Consider the following 20,591-nt stretch of genomic DNA (forward strand, 5'->3'; position numbering starts at 1 on the left):
CTCAGTGTCTCTGTTCTACAACACTACCCAAGGTTCTACTTTTAATTGTATAAGTCCTGCCCTTATTTGTTTTACCAAAATGCAAATTCAATGCCTCACATTAATCCATCTTGGAGGATTCAGCTACAGTAATGCCTCTGAAGATCAAGGCCAGATGGTTAACTTCCCTTGTTGGAAATATAATTGCCTGATCCTTCTGTGGTCTATGTCACTTACCACATTATTTTATCCATCACATCAGCCTGAATCTGGATGTTATCTCGATGCTGCTGCAAGTGAGCTTTCAGTCTCGGTTCTCGCTGTTAAATGGGACACAAGAATTTCTGGATTGTTGCGATTGTTTGTTATAAGAACAAGGAAAATAATGCACCAAGAAAGAAAAGTTAAACAATGACCTGGGGAATAGGAAAATGTCATTCAGAGTGTATGCAAATTATGTAGACTATATGTATTCGGTTACTAACTCCCCTACTCTATGTTTAACCTCATACAAAACAAATCTTGCACCATTGTTCTTAACTTAGTGTCTAATTATAATAGCATGCTTAATTGAATCTCAGTTATGTTTTACATTTCTTAGATTCTAAGATCATAGGATATAAGGACAGAATTAGGCCATTTAGTCCAGCAAAGTCCAGTATTCTGGCTGATATGTTTCTTAACCCTATTCTCCTGTCTTCTCCCCAAAACCCTTGATTTGATTATCAATCATGAACCTACCTATCTCTGTCTTATATACATTCATTGACCTGGTCTCCACAGCCCTCTGCAACAATGAGTTCCACAGGTTCACCACCCTCTGGCTGAAGAAATTCTTCTTCATCTCAGCTTTGAAGGGCCATCCCTTCACTCTGAAGCTGTGCCCTCAAGTCCTAGTCTCTTCTACTAATGGAAACATCATCTCCACATCCACTCTATCCAGGCCTCTCAGTATTCTGTAAGTTTTAACCTTAATACCCACCCCCTCGTCCTTCTAAACTCCATCCACTACAGACCCGGAATCCTTAACCACTCCTCATCCCTTCAAGTCCTTCATGCCTCGGATCATACCTCTCAACCACTTCCAAAGCCAGCACATCTTTCCTTAGATACGGGACTCAAAACTACTCACAATCTTCCAAACGTGGTTTGACCAGAGCCTTATACAACCTCAGCAGCACATCCCTGTTCATGTATTCTAGTATCCGGAATAAATACGAGCATTACATTTGCATTCCTAACTGCCAACTGAACTGTTGAAACTTGTCTAACACAAATATATTTCCCAGTTAGAGAAGCACTCAGGGCCTTTCTTGGATTTGCAGTTAGAAATGGAGAAACATTTAGTTTGACTTTTCTTGACAAAATTAAATCATTCAGTTCACGTCACTGAAAGAGCAGATTAAACAGCATCTCTGAGAAGAGATGACTGATTCATAAGAAGAATTCCAATGTGGCCATCCTTCCAGCTATTTGGTCCCATCTTTCCATATGACAGACATTACCAGCTTCTCAACTTACCACTTAGCCCTCTTGTACCACAACTCCTGTTTCTAATTGAACAAGTTCTGTTTTGGAGTATTTTCTTGGCATTGCATATCATACCTACAATCAATCCCAGGAATGAGTTCTGAATGAGTAAAAATATCTTAGGTTGAGACTAAGCCGACCCCTCCACCTGTCTCAGAACTCACCTAACAGACCAAAGGTTCACAAAAAGGCAGCAGTAGAAAAGAAGATTGTAGCTGAAATGACATGAAATGAAGACAGACAATTAACCATTCTGCAGATGGATGATCTTGCAGCTCATTGCAACAAAGATTTAGGCCAATGGCTAAACTTTGCAGCCAAAAACTGTGCACACGTATTGTGATTCTTCTCAGTTACTGCCTGTATGTGCAAGACATCAAGTATAAACGGCACTGGTAGAAAGTCAATACACGCATTTGTTATATATTTAAGACTTTTATACTTATGAATATAGGAATTTAGCAATATACAGTAATTCAAATTATAGTGTACAATGTTGAAATGGTCATTATTTTAGCAGGACAGCTTCTACAGGACATAACTATAGCTTTTATATTGGTTATAGAATCATAGTCATGGAGATGTACAGCATGGAAACAGACCCTTTGGTCCAACTTGTCCATGCCAACCAGATATCCCAACCTAACCTAGTCCCACCTGCCAGCACCTGGCCTATATCCCTTCAAATCCTTCCTATTCACCTACCCTTCCTGATGCCTTTTAAATGTTGCACTAGTCTCCACCACTTTGTCTGGCAGCCCATTCCATACATGTACCACCCTCTGCATGAAAAAGTTGCCCCTTAGGTTTCTTTTATATCTTTCCCCTCTCACCCTGAACCTATGCCCTCTAGTTCTGGACTACCTCACCCAAGGGAAGAGACTTTTTCTATGTACCCTATCCATGCCCCTCGTGATTTAAAAAACCTCTATAAGGTAACCCCTCAGCCTCTGATGCTCCAGGGAAAATAGTCCCAGCCTATTCAACCTCTCCCTACAGCTCAAATTCCCCAACCCTGGCAACATCCTTGTAAATTGTTTCTCAACCCTTTCAAGTTTCACAACATCTTTCCGATAGGAAGAAGACCAGAATTGCATACAGTACTCCAAGGTTGGAATTGGAAAATCTGATACATTTGAAAGCTGTTTCACTTGAAGTTGCGCTTTTCAGAAATATAAACTTTAAGCAAGGGGTGACTGCCTTTCAGAGTCTGGGGTCAAGGCAATGAGAGGTACAGCTGTCAACAATTTAGCAAATAAACACGCTGAGAAGGCCACAGCTGGAAGACTGACACAGAACAAAACGAAGGGTTTAATCTTAAATCAATGATTCTGTATAGACTGGTTCCCACTGAGGGATTGACAGGGAAAAAGTTCCCTCACCAGCAGTGAACTTCCAGCTACACTTTGGCTGGTTTCAGGCCTTGGAATGGCACATTTGCAGCAGACAGGAGCTGTGGGAGCAATAATAATGATTGGCGCCAACTTCACATCATAAAGACTAGTCTTGGTTCAGCCATTCGAGAACATGATCAACAGCTTTCATCTACCAGGCTGTTGCTGTCCAGGCCAAAACACCATTCCAGCAGACGTGACTTTTAAATGTTTCTTGTAAATGAGATTATGATGTCTCGACAAGCAAAGAACTATATCAGCTCTCATTCTTGATTTTACAATCTAATTTACAGCTTCAAAACTTAACATCTCAGCAAGGATTTAATACAAGACAGAGAAGGAAAAGTGAATTTATTTCTTTGTTTTATGGTTGGTTAGCACTGATCCAAAGGCATGTTTTTCATACAGGTCATACAATAAGGACAGTTGGATTCATATTTAATGTCTTTTGAAAATACAAATTGGGTTTTATGGTGCCTGTGGAGGACAGTATTAATTGCACATCTCCAGATGCCCTAATGAAGGTGGTGGTAAGTTTTCTTCTTGAATAATTGCAGATCCTGTGGATGCTCTCACTAGGGAAAACAAAAGGGAAGTTCCCACTGAAAGCTGTTGGCTATTGATTCATGGGTACTTTCCTCTCCATCCTACCAAAGTACTGAAAATGTATGTATGATTCTGGTCCATTGAATGGACACAGTCACATCACGTTAATGACACAGCATGGCAACTACTTCTGGGTACTGTAGTCATGGTTAGTCATTTCATGTATTCTGGTCAAAATTGGACACCATCGCAAAACGTGAGCAGCAAAATAACAACAATATTTTGTATTTATATATCATGATGAAATGTCCCATGGCACTTCACAAGAGCACATTTGACACCAAACGATATACAACAACAGAAGCGGACGAACCAATAGCATGGCCAAATAGGCATGCTTTAAGGAGAATTCTAATAGAGAATAGACATGACAAGCATTGATCTTTCATCTTACACATAGCGAGAGCATTAGAGACATTCAGCTTCTTTTTCTTTCTCCCTCCTTCCCTTGGGGGCCATTTTTGTGGACTGTTGGACATTTTATGCTATTGCTATTTTCACATTATTATAACAGTCCATTTTGTTTTTAATCAGCGTGAGATCTCAAAACAAATCGCAGTCCATAGTGGAGCACTCTGCCAGATTTAAATAGAATGGAAGACAATGAGGCAAGTTCCATTAAAGCGATTAATTAGGACCAAATCTAGGTTTTATAAATGAGGGCAGTACTTAACCAAGATCTTAAGAGGATGCTATTCTATCATGCAAGATGGCATCAAGTTAGCACAGTCACACATTAAGTGCATAACATTGTATTTTGATGCAATTAGTGACAAACCTTAAGATAGGAGAGTTTTAGCAAAAGGAATAATAAAGAAAGTGACACTGAGTGAAAATATTGGACATGAAGACCTCTGTTTTGATTAAACCATTATTCTACCCATAATATATTCAAGAAAAATCATAGTGAAGAAGCACAAATGAAAATTACATGGAATATAGAGTCAATACAAATCCCTTACTGTCTTTATACTAGCCACCTTTTGTGTGTATGCGTGTGTGTGTATGTGTGTGTGTGTGTGTGTGTGTGTATATATGTATGTTTGAATGTGTATGCGTATGTGCCATATGTGTGATAATTTATGCGTGTGAGAAGAGTGCGTGTGTGAGGGTTTGAGCATGTCTGAGTTTGTGTGGCTGTGAATGTGGATGAGACCATGTGAGAGTGTATGAGAGTGTGTAGAAGCGTCTGTGTGCGTGTGGTGTGTCTATCTGTGAATGTATGTGTGTGAGTGTGTGCATTTATGTGTGGATGTGTGTGTATGAGAGATTGTGCGTGTATATAAATGTGTGTGTGATTATGTGTATGTGCATTTGTGTGTATGTGTGTGAGAGAGTGAGAGTGTGAGTGTGTGTGTGTGTGCGAGTGTGAGTATGAGTACGTGTTGATGAGTGTTGGCTGAGTGTTGTTGAGTGTGTGAGTATGGGCACATGTGGGTGTGTGTGGATATGTGTCACTGAGTGTATGGGACCACGTGGATGTGTGAGGACGTGTTTGGAGGTGGTTGTGGTTGTGGGTGTGGGTGTGGGGTCTGATTGTAAATTCTTACAACAGTGTTTTTGCTTTAGGATCAGAAGCTGGGCCAACAATTGATCCTTACATTAACATGACAAAGAAATCTTGTTGTGTAGAAGTTGTCAACAATATTCAGTATTGTATTGCAGTAATTACTAATTATTACATGTCAAAGTAACTAATTGTATGGTTGTGAAAGATGTGAAAACGTACTAAATAAATGCAAATCTGTCTGCTTTCAATGACAAAAGTTCACAGCACAAAAATGTGACGAGAGATGAAATCAGCATAACTTTTCCCAGGTAATCAAAGTCTGTCTTTGTGTTGTTCAGGCCAGTTTAATGGGTGTCTTCCATTTAAATAAAGTCTGTTAACAAAACAGATTTGAGGGCATGCATCTCAAATTTCCAAGAAAAGAATTTAGGACTGAGAAAATTAAACCCTTTATAAAAGGGAACAGGAGAAACTGGCTGCAAAATATATTTAACTTGTTCTTTTTCCAACATCTCATAATCTTGACAGTATCTTGCACTGAGCCCTTGACAGAATTATCTTCATTAGCAAGCAACTAATAAACACAAACTTTTTTTTGTTTGAAAGCTTGGTTCAGTTTGTTATGGTCTTGTCCCTGCATTAGAAAGAATAGGTTTGAGCCTCATAATAGGTTTTGAGCTGATGTTACACAGATGCTTTGTAGCTGGACTGAGACAGCATTGCTGCTCTGTCAGATATGATTAGACAGGAAAATAATGGCCTTGACTGATTATGAAAGTTAAAGGGCCCATTCAAACAGCAGCACAGTCTCTGGTACTGAGATGGTGGTTGTTTAGGTCACTTGGCTGGATAACTGGACTGTGATACAGAGCAATGTCCAGAGGGATGGAGTCAATTCTTACTCTGGTTTAGGATATCATTAAGTTCTAACGTCCCTTGCCTGAGGTGTGAAGAGCCTCTGGCCAAACTCACCATCAATTGCCTCTCTTAATGGGAAAGTGGTCCTCTGGGACTATGATAACTTTGCTACCTAAAACTAAAGTAAATCTGACTTCTATTTACGGCATGTTCCTGCAGTAGAATTGACACTACAAGTCATCATGTGGCGTTCTTTGAGGCTTTTCATTTGGTAAGACGTTAGGTATAATTACAAATATTGTCAGTATTAATTCTGATAACCATCTTTAGTTCATTCGAAACTGAACTGAACCAACCATGCAAATATTGTACAGCAGGTCAGAAACTGGGAATACTGAAGGGCGTAACTCACTTCCTTATTCCTCAAAGTCTGTCCACCATCTACAAGGGCCGAGAGTGTGGTGCTGGAAAAGCTCAGCAGGTCAGGCAGCATTCGAGGAGCAGGAGAATCTACATTTCGGGCACAAACGTCAATTCTCCTGCTCTCAGATGCTGCCTGACCTGCTGTGCTTTTCCAGCACCACGCTCTCAACTCTGATCTCCAGCGTCTGCAGTCCTCACCCTCTCTCTCCATCTACAAGGCTTAAATCAGGAGTGTCATGGAATAATTCCCACTGCCACTCCAACACCATCCAGGACAAAGCAGCCCACTTGACAGGCACCACATCTACCACCTTCAACATTCACCCCTTTTACCAGCAGGGGAGGAACTCTCAGGATCCAGGCTTGTGGATAGGATGGGGGTTGAGGCTGCTCTGAGACCTGACAGTATTGAAGGGGAGGTTGGGAAGTTCCTGGATGATCACCAACTTGCATGAAAGGCAATGCTGGGGTGAGGAGGGGGAAACCTATACTTGAACACCCTGCTTCAATTCCAAGGTTACGAGGTGGGAAACAACCCCTTGGAATAACCACAAATCAGCCCCATGAACCTGCCACATCTGACACATGGAAAGGAACTCCTTATAGGAACAAATCATAGCTTTTACTTCAGGAGGCTGCAGCCACCACACACCTTGGAGGTAGGAGAGATTAAAGTGAACGTTGCTTGAAGTTGGTTTGCTTCCAACAGTCTCTGTGGTAACAGAGGTCATATTCAAGTCAACTGTAATTCATTTCAAGAATGCAATAAACATCATGTTGTTTATTCAACAAGATTCTCCTAGTTTGACCAGAGAGGTGGAAAGGAGAAAGCGAGGGCTGCAGATGCTGGAGATCAGAGTCGAGAAATGTGCTGCTGGAAAAGCACAGCGGGTCAGGTAGCATCCGAGGTGCTGGGGAATCGACGTTTTGAGCATAAATCCTTCATCAGGAATGAGGCTGCATCACTCTCGATACAGAAAGGTGGAAAACCTACACCACTTGGAGTTTAAATGAACCCACTCACAAGGCTCAAAACTCAGAATGTAAGACCAAATTACAGGACAGGACAGGTTAAAGACGACAGGCTGGTTACACTGTCGACCACCAACACACAGTAGCAGCAGCATGTACATCATCTACAAGATGGACTGTGACAGCTGAACAACCTGCCTATATCAATCCTCCAAACCTGTGATCTGTACTACCTAGAAAGACAGAGGCAACAGATACATGGGAACACCACCGCATGTAATGTCCCTTCCAAGCCACACACCATCCTGACTTGGAAATATGTCATCATTCCTTCACTGTCACTGGTCGAAATCCTGCAACTCCCTCCCTAACAGCACTGAGAGAGTACTACACCCCAAGGAATACAGCAAAAGTAAAAGGCAGACCACTAACATCTTTGGCAGGGCAATTGCAGATGGGCAATAAATGCTGAACTAGACAACAATGCTCCTATCCCAAGAACAACGAGCTAAAAATTGGCTTGCCTTATCCGAATACAATGGGCTCAGTTTAAATAATTAATTCAATCTGAGGTTTAACTGCAGAATAGAATTTATATGCAGGTTCTGAATTATTTTCCTTTCTCAGTCTACTATAGCCGATGTCATGGTTAAAATCAACTAGGCAAATGTGAGGACTGCAGATGCTGGAAATTCTAGATTAGAGTGGTGCTGGAAAAGCACAGCAGGTCAGGCAGCATCCAAGGAGCAGGAAAATCGACGTTTCAGTCAAAAGCCCTTCATCAGGAATAGAGGCAGAAAGCCTCCAGGGTGGAGAGACAAATGGGGGTGTTGGGGGGAGGGGGTGTGGGTGGGCTTGCGGGGCTGGGGACAAGGTAGCAAAGAATACAATAGGTGAATGGGGATGGGAATGGAGGTGATAGGTCAGAGAGGAGGGTGGGGGAAGGTAGCAAAGAGTACAATAGGTGAATGGGGATGGGGATGGAGGTGATAGGTCAGAGGGGAGGGTGGAGCGGATAGGTGGGAAGGGAGATTGGCAGATAGGACATGAGGATGGTGCCTGGCCTGCTGTGCTTTTCCAGCACCACTCTGATCTAAAAACTAATAGCCGATGTCATGAAAATGTAAGGTTTTTATCTGGTATCATAGAATCCCTACAGTATGGAAACAGGCCCTTCGACTCAGCAAGCCCACACTGACCCTCTGAAGAGTATCCCACCCAAACCCATTCCCCTACATTTACTCCAGACTAATGCACCTAATCTACACATCCTTAAACACTACTGGCAAATTAACATGGCCAATTCATCTAACCTGCATTTCTTTGGATTGCAGGAGGAAGCTGGAAACATGGAGGGAACCGACATAGAGAATGTGCAACTCTACACAGACAGTCACCTGAGGCTGGAATCAAACCTGGGTATCTGGCACTCTGAGGCAGCAGTGCTAACCACTGAGCCATCATAACTCGTTCCTCTCTTATGGGTCAAGCGTTATAGATTTATGCACGAGAATAGCAATTAACTACTTTTCTTATCATCGGTACTATTTTTTTAACAAACATTAAAACATAGAACTCAGTCTTTTACATCAAAAGGATTTTCCATGAAGTGTTAACCAAAAACAATACAAATCGGGTAACGTTATTGGGAAATAATCTCTGCTTGAATGTTTCTGTCATCACCAGAGAGTTCAATCCCATATTTCCTGCTGTCAGATGTCTGCCCTTGAACAGAATATTTGTTAAATGAAGCTATTTTTTCCATATTCCCTCCTCTTTTTTTGGAAACTCCCCACTTCACACAGCTGAGAAGTCTCAATCATTCCCACACTCTGACATGCAGTAGGAGTTTGAGTGACCTCTGGTGACCTGCCTGCATTCATTGTAAGGAAATGTTTGGTTTTCCCCATGCTTTCTGCTGAACAGTATCACTAGGAGTATCACAGTTCACCATCCAAGAAGGAATCATAGTCACAAATTCCTTCTCTTGGTACACCACGGCACCGTGCTACATATTACAGTGTACTGCTCCTCAAAGTAAATCATTAGATAATTAAGTGTGCACACGTTCCATTGCAGGTGTGAACTCACAGACTGAGACCTTGAACCATGATCTCAACTGTCAACGTGGCAAACAGAAGCTTGGTGCGAAATTGGTTACTTAAAACTGAAAAAATTCTGATATCAAAGCAGTATTCACATTAAAGGAACTCTTGGACTCTACCGTCTGTTCTGAGGAGGGGTCACTCAACCTGAAACGTTAACTCTGATTTCACTCCACAGACGCTGCCAGATCTGCTGAGCTTTTCTAGTCATTTCTGTTTTTGTTTCTGATTTACAGCATCTGCAATTCTTACGGTTTTTAATCCATTTCCTCTACTGGGTGATTAATTCCAAATGGGGTCATAAATTCTCCGGGTTTTTTTGCAGGTGAATAAAGAACACACATTCACCTGAGGCTCAAAGTCCATCCTGATTCGGATGACTCTTTGTTGATGGCTGCAGGAAGTTTTACAGTAAGAGGCTCTTCCAGATCACTTTTTTATTTGAAATGTGAACCAGTTGATACCAGTGGTGGTTAAGTGTATTTCTGAATAATTGCAATGAAACATTTCCAGTGATCTACTATAGCAATCAACTGCTTCATATGTTACACTGCATTCAACATGAGAGTCTCTTCTGAGACAGATCCTCAGGATTGAAGCCAGATGGGGTTTCATTCCTAGTTTGATGGATTAAGAGGCAGCAGATAGATCTGCAGTCTCTACCATATAGAGTGGTGGTTCGTGCTTAAAGAGTCAAAGTGATGAGTTAGTTGGAGGTGTGTGAACTCACTGCAGCACTTTGACTTCGAGTTCCTGACAAAAGTCTTTTGATGTGCTCGGAACCTTCCTGATTGAACCTTCACCATTCCTGATAAAGGGTTTTTGCCTGAAATGTGGATTTTCCTGCTCCTCGGATGCTGCCTGACCTGCTGTGTTTTTCCAGCACCACTCTAATGTTGACTCTGATCTCCAGCAACTGCAGTACCCACTTCCGCCTTCATCATTGCAGTCAATACAAAACAGGAACTTCCACAAGTCAATCGAGATATTTAATCTCCTCATGGAGGTTTTAAGGGCATTTTCACTATACTCCCGAGACTCTTCTGAAACTGAATTCCAAACAAGATCAGGAGTCAGGTAGATGAACAACATATCCTGCCCAGCAGAGCTAGTAAGTGGCAGATACTTAAGAGTAAGCTCGTGTTTATTCTTAAACATTTTCATAGGACCTAAGAGGCAACTTTTTCATGCAGACAGTGGTGTGTGTATGGAATAAGCTGCCAGAGAAAGTGGTGGAGGCTGGTACAATAACAGCACTAAAAGGGTATCTGAATGGGTATATGAATAGGAAGGGTTTAGAGGGATATGGGCCAAGTGCTGACAAATGGGACTAGATAAAATTAGGATATCTCATTGTCATGGACGAGTTGGACTGAAGAGTCTGTTTCAGTGCTGTACATCTGTGTGGCTCTAACTGTTTCCTTTGAATGGCAGCGATTATAATAAAATTACACCAGGGATGAAGGATTTCTGGTGAAGAGAGTAAGGAAGCTATGACTGTTTTTCAAAGAGCAGAGAAAATTAAAAGGGGAGTTGTCAGAGGTGTTCAAGACTCTGAGGCATTTTGCTAGAGCAAGTTAGGAGAAATTGTTCCCTTCGTAACTGAGTCAGGAACAAAACATCATATATTTAAAACAGTTGACAAAAGAACCAGAAGGGATATGAGGAGTATTGTTTCTCACACAGAGGATTGTTAATGTTTTGAATGCATTACCTGAAAGGATGGTAGAAGGAACTTTTGAAGGGTCACTGGACTTGAAGAGAACTAAATGAACCACTTGGGCTGTAGAACTAAATCGGGCACAGATACTACGGGCCAAATGGCCTCCTTCTGTGTTGAAAGAGTGAGTTGACACTTTACAGTGACAAATCTAGCTCTTACTGTTTTTTGCAAGAAATAACAATCATTCACTTGATTCCCCTATTAACTTATCTAGGTGTACGATAGCAACTCTGGCAGGGTAATCGAACATGAGGATGTAGTGTTGGAAAAGCTTAGCACATCAGGCAGCATTTAAGGAGCAGAAGAATCAATGTTTCGGGCGTAAGCCGTTCCTGATGATCCAAATGGCTCGGTGGTTAGCTCTGCTGCCGCACAGTGCCAGGAACCTGGGTTTGATTCCTGCCTTGGGCGACTGGTTGTGGTGTTTGCACATTGTCAGCGTGGGTTCTGTCTGGGAGCTTGGGTTTCCTCCCACAATCCAAAGACGTGCATGTCAAATGAATTGGCCCATAGTGTTAGATGCATTGGTCAGGGGTAAATGTAGGGGAATCAGTTTCAGTGGGTTACTCTTTGGAGAGTCAGTATGGACTTGTTGGGCTGAAAGGCCTGTTTCCATGCTGTAGGGAATCTAATCTAAAAAAAAAGTTTTGAAAAGGTGATGTGGATGCATATAAATACATCTTCAAGTTTTAAGCAAAGGATGCTTTGCAAAGGGAAAGGCACCAGGTACACCAGCAACAGCAAGGAGCATTAAGCTTGGATGGAGTTACACAGTCTGGAAGGCTTCCACAGAGAGGTCACAAGCCCAGTTTGTGAGTGGGATAAGGTCATTACATTTTTGTACTGAGTGATGGAGAATTGGAGATCTGGCCGAGAGATAATAGCCCATTGTTCCCTCTCTCTTTCTCATTTTGCAACTCTTTGTAGGAACATGTATGAGCTGAAAACCCACCAAATAGTCATCTTGACCATTCAGGGACAACTTCTGAAGAGGATTTTCTTGGAATCTACACTATCATCTAATGCAAAGGGAATTCAGTCAGCAACACCAGTTCCTGGAAGACATCTCAGTACCAGAAGCTGGTGTGCAGGATAACTCTGAAATCATCAGCTGGGATATTTCCTGTCTTCATGAGTTTGACTATTACTTTGCCAAAGTATTTTAAAGTTAGCAGCCTGCAGAGTTTCGTTTCCTTTGTTTACCCTCAGACTTGTGTGTGCGTGCGTGTGAGTGTGGCTTAGTATAAAGGGTAGCTGTTATGTACATACATATACTGTACACATTTTCATAATTCAAGGCACTCATCCACAACCTTTGCTTCTTTGTTTGAACAAATTTATTTTTGGTAACAATCCAGTTCTAAACCTAGCTGATTTGTTTTTAACACTGAACCTGACTCAGTCTGAGATGTATACAACAGGCCATCTCTCTAATCTGAATTAATATTAAAATTTGCTGTGACTAGCAGAGAGGTGGGACTAGAGAAGGAAACTGACTCCTCCAACTTTGGTTAAACAACACATTCACACCATCAGGGCATCCCAAGGCACTTCAAATTCAAGTATTTAATTCTTCTTTGACTTCTTATATTTTGGTAAAATAGATTTAGGCTCCATTTTACACTACCTGTAAATATTTCCTCACATTCATTCTTTGGCCTCCTTTTTTCAGTCCCTTCTATGGATTGCCACCGTGCTGTGTTGGAGAGACTGGAGTCTCTCATTAATCTCAAGAGCTAAGCCATCAGGAGTAATCAACTCCTGGCAAGGCCACCCATAACAGTAAGGTCAGAGAGGAGGGACCACACAAAGCACAGTCCAAAACAAGTCCTCACCGGCGATCCAAGCTGAAAATATTCGTGTGATATCAATGGCTAAGACAGTGGATGCGGGCTGCAGCAGTAAGAAGAATCCCCAGTTGTCGAGGTTTGCTTGCCACTGGAACTGGATCTACGTCCTGTCGAGGACCATGTTTCTGCTGACGTGCAACAGTATTCCCACGGTAAAAAGTGTCCCACAGAAGCTGTCGACCTAGAGGGGGCCAAGGACTGCTCTCAGTTCCCAGAAACACCTGTCAAGTGTATGGTGGGAGACATGGCTCCTCAGCCACACATGGACCCCCAGGACCCAGGATCAGTGACACGGAATTTCCAAGATGGACAATCATTCTTGTTAGTGAGTGATTGCTGACAATGATACTTTTTCAGTTATCCTGTGCACTTTCTGAATTTGCTGAATTTTGTATCTATTTGACATTTGCCATAAATCTCCTGTAATCTTGTTTGATTTAACCTTTGTTTCTTTGTCATCAAGGGAGCTGGAGCTATGGATCGCCTTTCTTTCCTGTTTTTAGTTGGCAACTGAAGTCTCTCAATCTTGAACGGCTCCTGTTGCTCAGAGCTCGATGGACTAACCTCCGAATGTACAAACATGTACAGGAGATGGGCATTACCTCAGAACATATGAACATGGACAAGCCAGGGAGAAGACAATGCTTTAAACGTTTTGTTTCAATTGATCATCTGCTCAGATGCTTTCCCCAGGAATGCATCCAGCAGCTGTCTGGTTAGGTTCACTTATTAGGCAGTGTCATCTTCTTCCCAGAAGGCCGACTATGATCAATCTCCCCTCTGTGCTGCCTCCACACACTCCACACTAGTCAACTGCATCCTGTCCATATAACCATCATCTATGTTCCCCTCTGTTTTCTTCTCCTATGCTTTCCCCCAATTGTCACCCTCCATTAAGTGTCTCTGTGTCCCGTCTGCTCTTTGACCAAAATACAGTTTAATTCTCTCTTTCATGTTACGCACTCATATCCTCTTTTTTTCCAACCATTTCCACCACTTCCTCATTAATCATTTTCTGTGGGTTATGTGGAACATATAGTCTCAAAAGATATCCTTTGTTGAACAGTAATAGTGAAATTATTGTTTTGTGCTTAATAGGTTAGTCTTAAAAGCACGTGGATTCAAAGCATTTTCCATCTAATATGTAACAATGTTGAAATCGTTATACAGTGGGAAGAATGACTTAATGTCCAGTCTGTCTGCAAAGGTGGTAATTTTTCTATGGACACCTGCTGTTATTAATGTATAAAGAGAGGTGTCTATTTGATTCATGCTGTTTGTTCCACCTTCAGCCTCAGACTTTGTGTCTATTTAGCATTTATATTGCTAAATTATTTAATAGATGCAAGCAATTTCTCTACACATGTGAGATTCTGCAATAACGGAGAAATATTCTAACTTTTGTTACATTGAGGTGAATCAGTAATGTGTCCTATTTTACAAAATAAGGAAATACTCTGGTTTTTGAGAACTACTGCATTACAAGAGAGAGCGGAAGTGAAACAGTGCAGATTGTCAAAGAACAGAAACCCAAAGCCAGGGGAAACATTACTTCAGCTACCGAGATTCGAATGTATCCTAAGGAGTTCAAATTCTGTATAAACTGCAAAAGGACACTCCGATTTAAAATATAGTTCCCAAAAAAAGATTTTTGTATCGAAGAAAGAAATTGGAAATACTTTGTGATTTTTTTCATGCCCTTCATGAACTTTTAACCCACTGATATATTTTAGAAGTGGTGTTCATGGTATTGGAAACATGGCAGTACAGAGTAAGATCCCACAATGACATGGCACGGTGGCTCAAGGGTTAGCACTGCTGCCTCACAACACCAGGGACCTGGGGTTTGATTCCACCCTTGGGTGACTATGTACATTCTCCCTGTGTATGCATGGGTGTCCTCTAGGTGGTCCACTTTCCTCCCACCATGTGCAGGTTAGGGTGGATTGGCCACGCTAAATTGCCCACAGTGTTCAGGGATGTGTCAGGTTAGGTGGATTAGCAAAGGGGAAAGGCAGAGTTCCTGGAAGAGGGTGAGGGGATGCTCTTTGGAGGGCTGGTGTGGACTTGATGAGCCAAATCGGAGAAAGTGAGGGCTGGAGGTCAGAGCCCTGATGAAGGACTTATGCCTGAAACGTCGATTCTCCTGCTCCTTGGATACTGGCTGTGCTTTTCCAGCACCACATTCTCAATTTGATGGGCAGAATGGCCTGCTTCCACACTGTAGGGATTGTATGATTCTACAAGATAAACAGCTATCGGTGACATTGATTCAGTGAGTAGTATTTGACAGAGGGCCGGGAGAGCCCAGTTTCAAGTTGTTACAACTTGAATCTGGCATCACGGTTTAATTTTGAAAGAAGTGGAAATGTTAAGGCAATTACATTTAGTCCTTTGTTTAAGTATCCAGTGGCCTGAGGCTTACTTTCAGAAGGTAGTGCACAGGCCAGTAACATGACACAGGGTTCTGACCTGCCTGGGGCTAGTTAGCTTTTCAAACTGCTTTCCTGGTCTTGCACCGTGACAAACACCAATACAAATACTGCTGGGTTAGCGGTGGATTCCGTGTAAGGTTAACCCTTTTCAGCTAATAAGCAATTTGAAGGAACAGAAACAAAAGTTGCTGGAAAAGCTCAGTGGGTTTGGCAGCATCTGTGCAGAGAAATCGGAGTTAATGTTTCGGGTCTGGTGACCCTTCCTCAGAAGTGATGACAGCTAGGAAAATGTCGATTGGTATGCAGAAGATAGGGTCCGGAGAGGGGCTAAGGAGTAAATGATGGGAACAGAGCCCAAAGCCGGAGGAGAGAACAGTTGGATGGACAAAGAAATGGATAACGACTGTTAATGGAGACCATTAGTGGCTAACAATAGGTAGCTTGTAATGGCAGATTATGTGATAATAAGGCCTGGTGTGTGGGGGTTGGGGTAAGGACTTGGTGGAGCTCATGCCCTAAAGTTATTGAACTCGATATCGAGTCCAGAAGGTTGCAGGGTCCCTAAGTGGAAAATGTCCTTCCTGCTCGCTCTGAGGTTCCCTGGAACAATGCAGCAAGCCTGAGACAGAGATGTTGGCCGGGGATCAGGCTGGGGTGTTGAAGTGGCAGCCAACTGGAAGCTCAGGGGCTGTTATTGTGGACAGATAGCAGGTGTTCTGCACAGCAGTCACCCAGACAGTGATTCATTTCCCCAATGTAGAGGAGACCACAGTGTGAGCAGCGAATGCAGTCATCTAGATTGTGTGAAGTGCAGGTAAAGTGCTGCTTCACTTGGAAGGTGTGTTTCAGCCTTTAGATACTTGGTTTCATTTAGTAATTTGCAGCAGTGCAGCCCCATTTGGTTCCATTCTATTCCAACTTCAATTTGATAGATAAAGGGCTGGATGCAGTGGGCTTTGTGACCCCATCAGAGGCTCCTGACCGTGAGCAAGGGGATCCTGGGACCTTCCTCGAGGGTTCCTCCCCGTTGGCTGCCTTTGGATCTGTTGTTCGATTCGAAAGAGCAGACCGGCCGTTAATGAAGCTGGCCCAGCCAGGGGCTGGCAGCTACTGCTCCACTAGGAGGAGCAGGCACTGCCAAGAGAGGCCAGTGACATCTCAATAATGGCAAGTTGATCCACACCCCAACCAACAGATAATCAACATCCAGGCTTTAGAAAGGGTTCAGAAAAGATTTACAAGGATGTTGCCAGGATTGGAGGATTGGAGCTATAGGGAGAGGTTGAATAGGCTGGGGCTGTTTTCCCTGGAGCTGTCGGAGGTTGAGGGGTGACCTTATAGAGGTTTATAAGATCATGAGGGGCATGGATAGGATAAATAGACACAATCTTTCCTGCGCTCTGGAGTCCAGAACTAGAGGGCATAGGTTTAGGCTGAGAGGGGAAAAATATAAAAGAGGCTGAAGGGGCAGCTTTTTCACGCAGAGAGTGGTACGTGTATGGAATGAGCTGCCAGAGGGAGTGGTGGAGGATAAATCATTTGCAACATTAAAAAGGCGTCTGGGTGGGTATACGAATAGGAAGGGTTTGGAGGGATATGGGCCAGGTGCTGGCAGGGGGACTAGATTGGGTTGGGATATCTGGTCGGCATGGACGAGTTGGACCCAAGGGTCAGTTTCCATGCTGCACATCACTATGACTTTATCTTAGGTGAAAGGGAAACCTCATGGGGATCTGTCTCAGCTGCAACTGTGTTTGTCTATAACAGTATGCTTTTCCGGGAGGCACAAAGTCTCCCTCTCCGACGAAATCCCATTCCCACCTCATTCCCCCGACACCTCACCCCACCAGCACTGACCCTGCCACAGAGAGCCTGCCCCCAGAGAGCTAAGTGAAGCCGGCTATGATGTTATGATAGGGCCTCTCTGTCATTGTCCTGACAGTGGACAGGTACAAACTGCCTGCAAATGGTGCTTTAATACTAGTCATTGGCAGTCTGCCAAAGGTCCTCTTGCCAGCATTTCCCTGGGAGCATACTTCACTGACAGTGGAAAATGGGTAAAAAAAAGCTCAATTCAAAATTTCCCACCCCTGTCAGTGCTTTGATATTCTGAGGCTGATAGTCCCTCCTTTCCATAACAAAGATACCGTTTCCACTTATATAGGCATGTAATTTTCCACTGAGTAGCAAGGAACTGAAGGTCAAATTTTCAAAGCCAAATAAAACATATCTTCAACTTATCTTCTTGAAATAGTTTCATGTTTTTTTGTTCTAAATTTCCTGGGATCCACCCTCTATCCTGTGAAAAACATCAGCATTTGATTGGATAAATAACAACCGCACGTCCCAATTTTATTTCAAGCAATTGTGTGACCGGTCAGTAATGATGGCTCTACTCATAGACACAGCTCGTTCAATCGTGTTAACACGTCAAGTTGGGCTTAACTGAAGGACGAGTTAGTTTAACCATGATCAACATTCCCTCTAATTGTTTTCTCTCACTGTGTATATCCCAGTGATCTGTGCGTGGTAATGGCCTCTGGAAGGGGAAACCAATGCGTTGGCACACAATTGGTGTGTGCAGATCCTCCCAGGAAGCACTGCAGCTTTGAGGGAATATCGACCATAACAATAACATGAAAGTAGGCAGATGTTTGGATTAAAATACAGTCATGCACTAGACTCTTGGAATCGTGTGTCCTCTACCACAACACACACAGACAACTTAAATGACACTGCAATAAAGTAATTAATACTGCTAAGCTGTACATTCAAAACACCAGGCATTAAACTTGCTTGCAGCATAAATAGAGCTAAAGTTGATAAGATAATCTTGATCAGTGCTATTCATTTTACAGATGTTTGGTAAACAGTCATGATCACAAACTGAATATCTAATCATTACATCTGGATTTCTCAATGACCAGTTTTTTTTTGGCATGTACGTGAATCTCTATAGACACTGCATTTCAAATACATAAGCAAACAGAAGCAAATCATTTGGCCAAATCAATTGGCTATTTTTCCAATTGGAAATCCCATCTTTCCTCATCTAAATCAATCATCATAATCTTCTCCTTGTTTCTCTCTCATCTGCATGTCTGGCCTCCCCATAAGTGTATCTGTATTCTGCACTCCTCAACCATTCCTTGTCATTGCCAGTTCCATAATCTCACCACTTCTTGAAATTTGTTCTCAATTCCCTCTGGTGACTAACATGTAGTGATGGGATGCTGTACTCTTTCCCATGACTGGATAACCATAAATGGGACATAAACAAAACTTGCTGGAGAAACTCAGCAGGTCTGGCATCATCTATGTAGAGAGAAAGCAGACTTAATGTTTTGAGTCCAGTCGCCCTTCTTTAAAACTTGACTCGAACCATTAATGCCATTTTCTCTCTGCAGATGCTGCCAGATCTGTTGAGTTTTTCCAGAAATTTTGTTATAGATTTCCAGCATCCACAGTTCTTTGTTTTATCTCAGTCATAAACTGGACAACCCAAGCTTCAGATCCAGCAGTGAGATAGCACCTTCCCCCTTCTCTGGGTTACCAGGGGATTGACAGGAATGGCGGTTGTTTCAGTGGCGGTATGGTTAGCCTGTGTGGGGACTCCAGGATCAGACTGTATGGGGAAAGCATGGCAAAAGGGAGAAGATTGGTCCCAGCATGGCTAAGCATCTTTCAAACACTGTAACATTTAACTCTGAGCTTTATTTCTTTATTTTTTTACTTTACACTAAGAATTACTGTAATGTTTAAGTTTTAACTTTGTTCTTTCTTTCTAACATTGTTCTCAAGATTCTGTAACTAGGTACTTGTACCTAAAATGGCATCTTGGGAGACACGGTGGCTCAGTGGTTAGCACTGCTGCCTCAAAGCACTCGGGACCCAGGTTCAATTCCTGCCTTGGGCGACAGTCTGTGTGAAGTTTGCACATTCTCCCTGTGTCTGTGTGGATTTCCTCTAGGTGCTCTGGTTTCCTCCCACAGTCCAAAGATGTGCTGGTCAAGCTGAATTGGTCATACTAAATTGCCCATAGGGTTTGGGCAAAGTGTCTGCGTGGGTTACTCTTCAGAGGGTTGGTGCGGATTTGTCGGGCCAAATAGCCTATTTCCATACTCCAGGGAATCTAATCTTGTGTGGCACGATATACACGTTTCACTGTACTTGAGTACACATGACAATAAAATCTAAATTTAAACCAATCAGTCCAATGTTTATATAAGTAATTCTATTCGCATTATCCAGAGAGAAAAGTCATTTTAAAAAAAGTCAGTAATACTTGGAGATTGATGTACTGGTCATACTGGAGCACTGCTTTAAGATATACAAGATAAATCAGATCAGTGTGTCTCATTCACAAATCATACTGGTTTTCTCCCTCTGGTTAGTGGTGGTTTCATTTCTTGGAGGTGGCCATGGCAGTGCAAACAGTTGTCCCAACATCTTGCTGAAAAACCTCCCTACCCCCCCCCCCCCTTACTTCCTGCTTGTTATAGTACAGCTGCTTCTGCCACCAGGATGATGAATGCTCCCTTTGCGACCTGAACAAAGGTTGATTTTAATGACAGGTGGTACTTGAATCTAGCTCGAGAGTTCCCAGTACCTCTTGTGTTTAACTCTGGAATGCGGGAACACACATAGAAACTTGACAGATTTCAAGCTGCTCCACCCTGTAATTAGAAGTGTAATTAATAGCTTAACAACTGTGGTGGTAACCAGTTATACCAACCATTCATTGAGATTACAAAATACAATTAAGCACATTCAACTGAAATTGATTTTATCGCCGCAAAAGCTTCTTTTTTCTTTTACTCCCAGTTATAAATACATTTAATAAACTCCAGGTTTACATCTATAACAGTACCATTGTGCAGGTGATGCCTTCTATTTTTACAAGCAATAAAACACATTTAACCACAAGACAGCATTTCAGAACATTCTGTACAGCAATTATATAAACTTGGCCTTTGTTTAAAGCTGCCAAGTTTCCATCCAATACCTCCAAATGGAAATGTTGATCATAACCGGTAATAAAATAAAACTCAATAAAGAATATTAGACAGGCTATTTCTTTCATTCCAAAATGCAAATTGAGATTCTCTCCCTGGGAAACCTGTATCAGTTATCAATAATGTGTTCATTGTATTGTTAAGGCTCACATTAAGATTTGCTTAGACATAGACTTAATTCCTTCAGTCCT

This window comes from Chiloscyllium punctatum, chromosome 44, assembly GCF_047496795.1.
Source record: "Chiloscyllium punctatum isolate Juve2018m chromosome 44, sChiPun1.3, whole genome shotgun sequence".
In the NCBI taxonomy this organism is placed as follows: domain Eukaryota; kingdom Metazoa; phylum Chordata; class Chondrichthyes; order Orectolobiformes; family Hemiscylliidae; genus Chiloscyllium; species Chiloscyllium punctatum.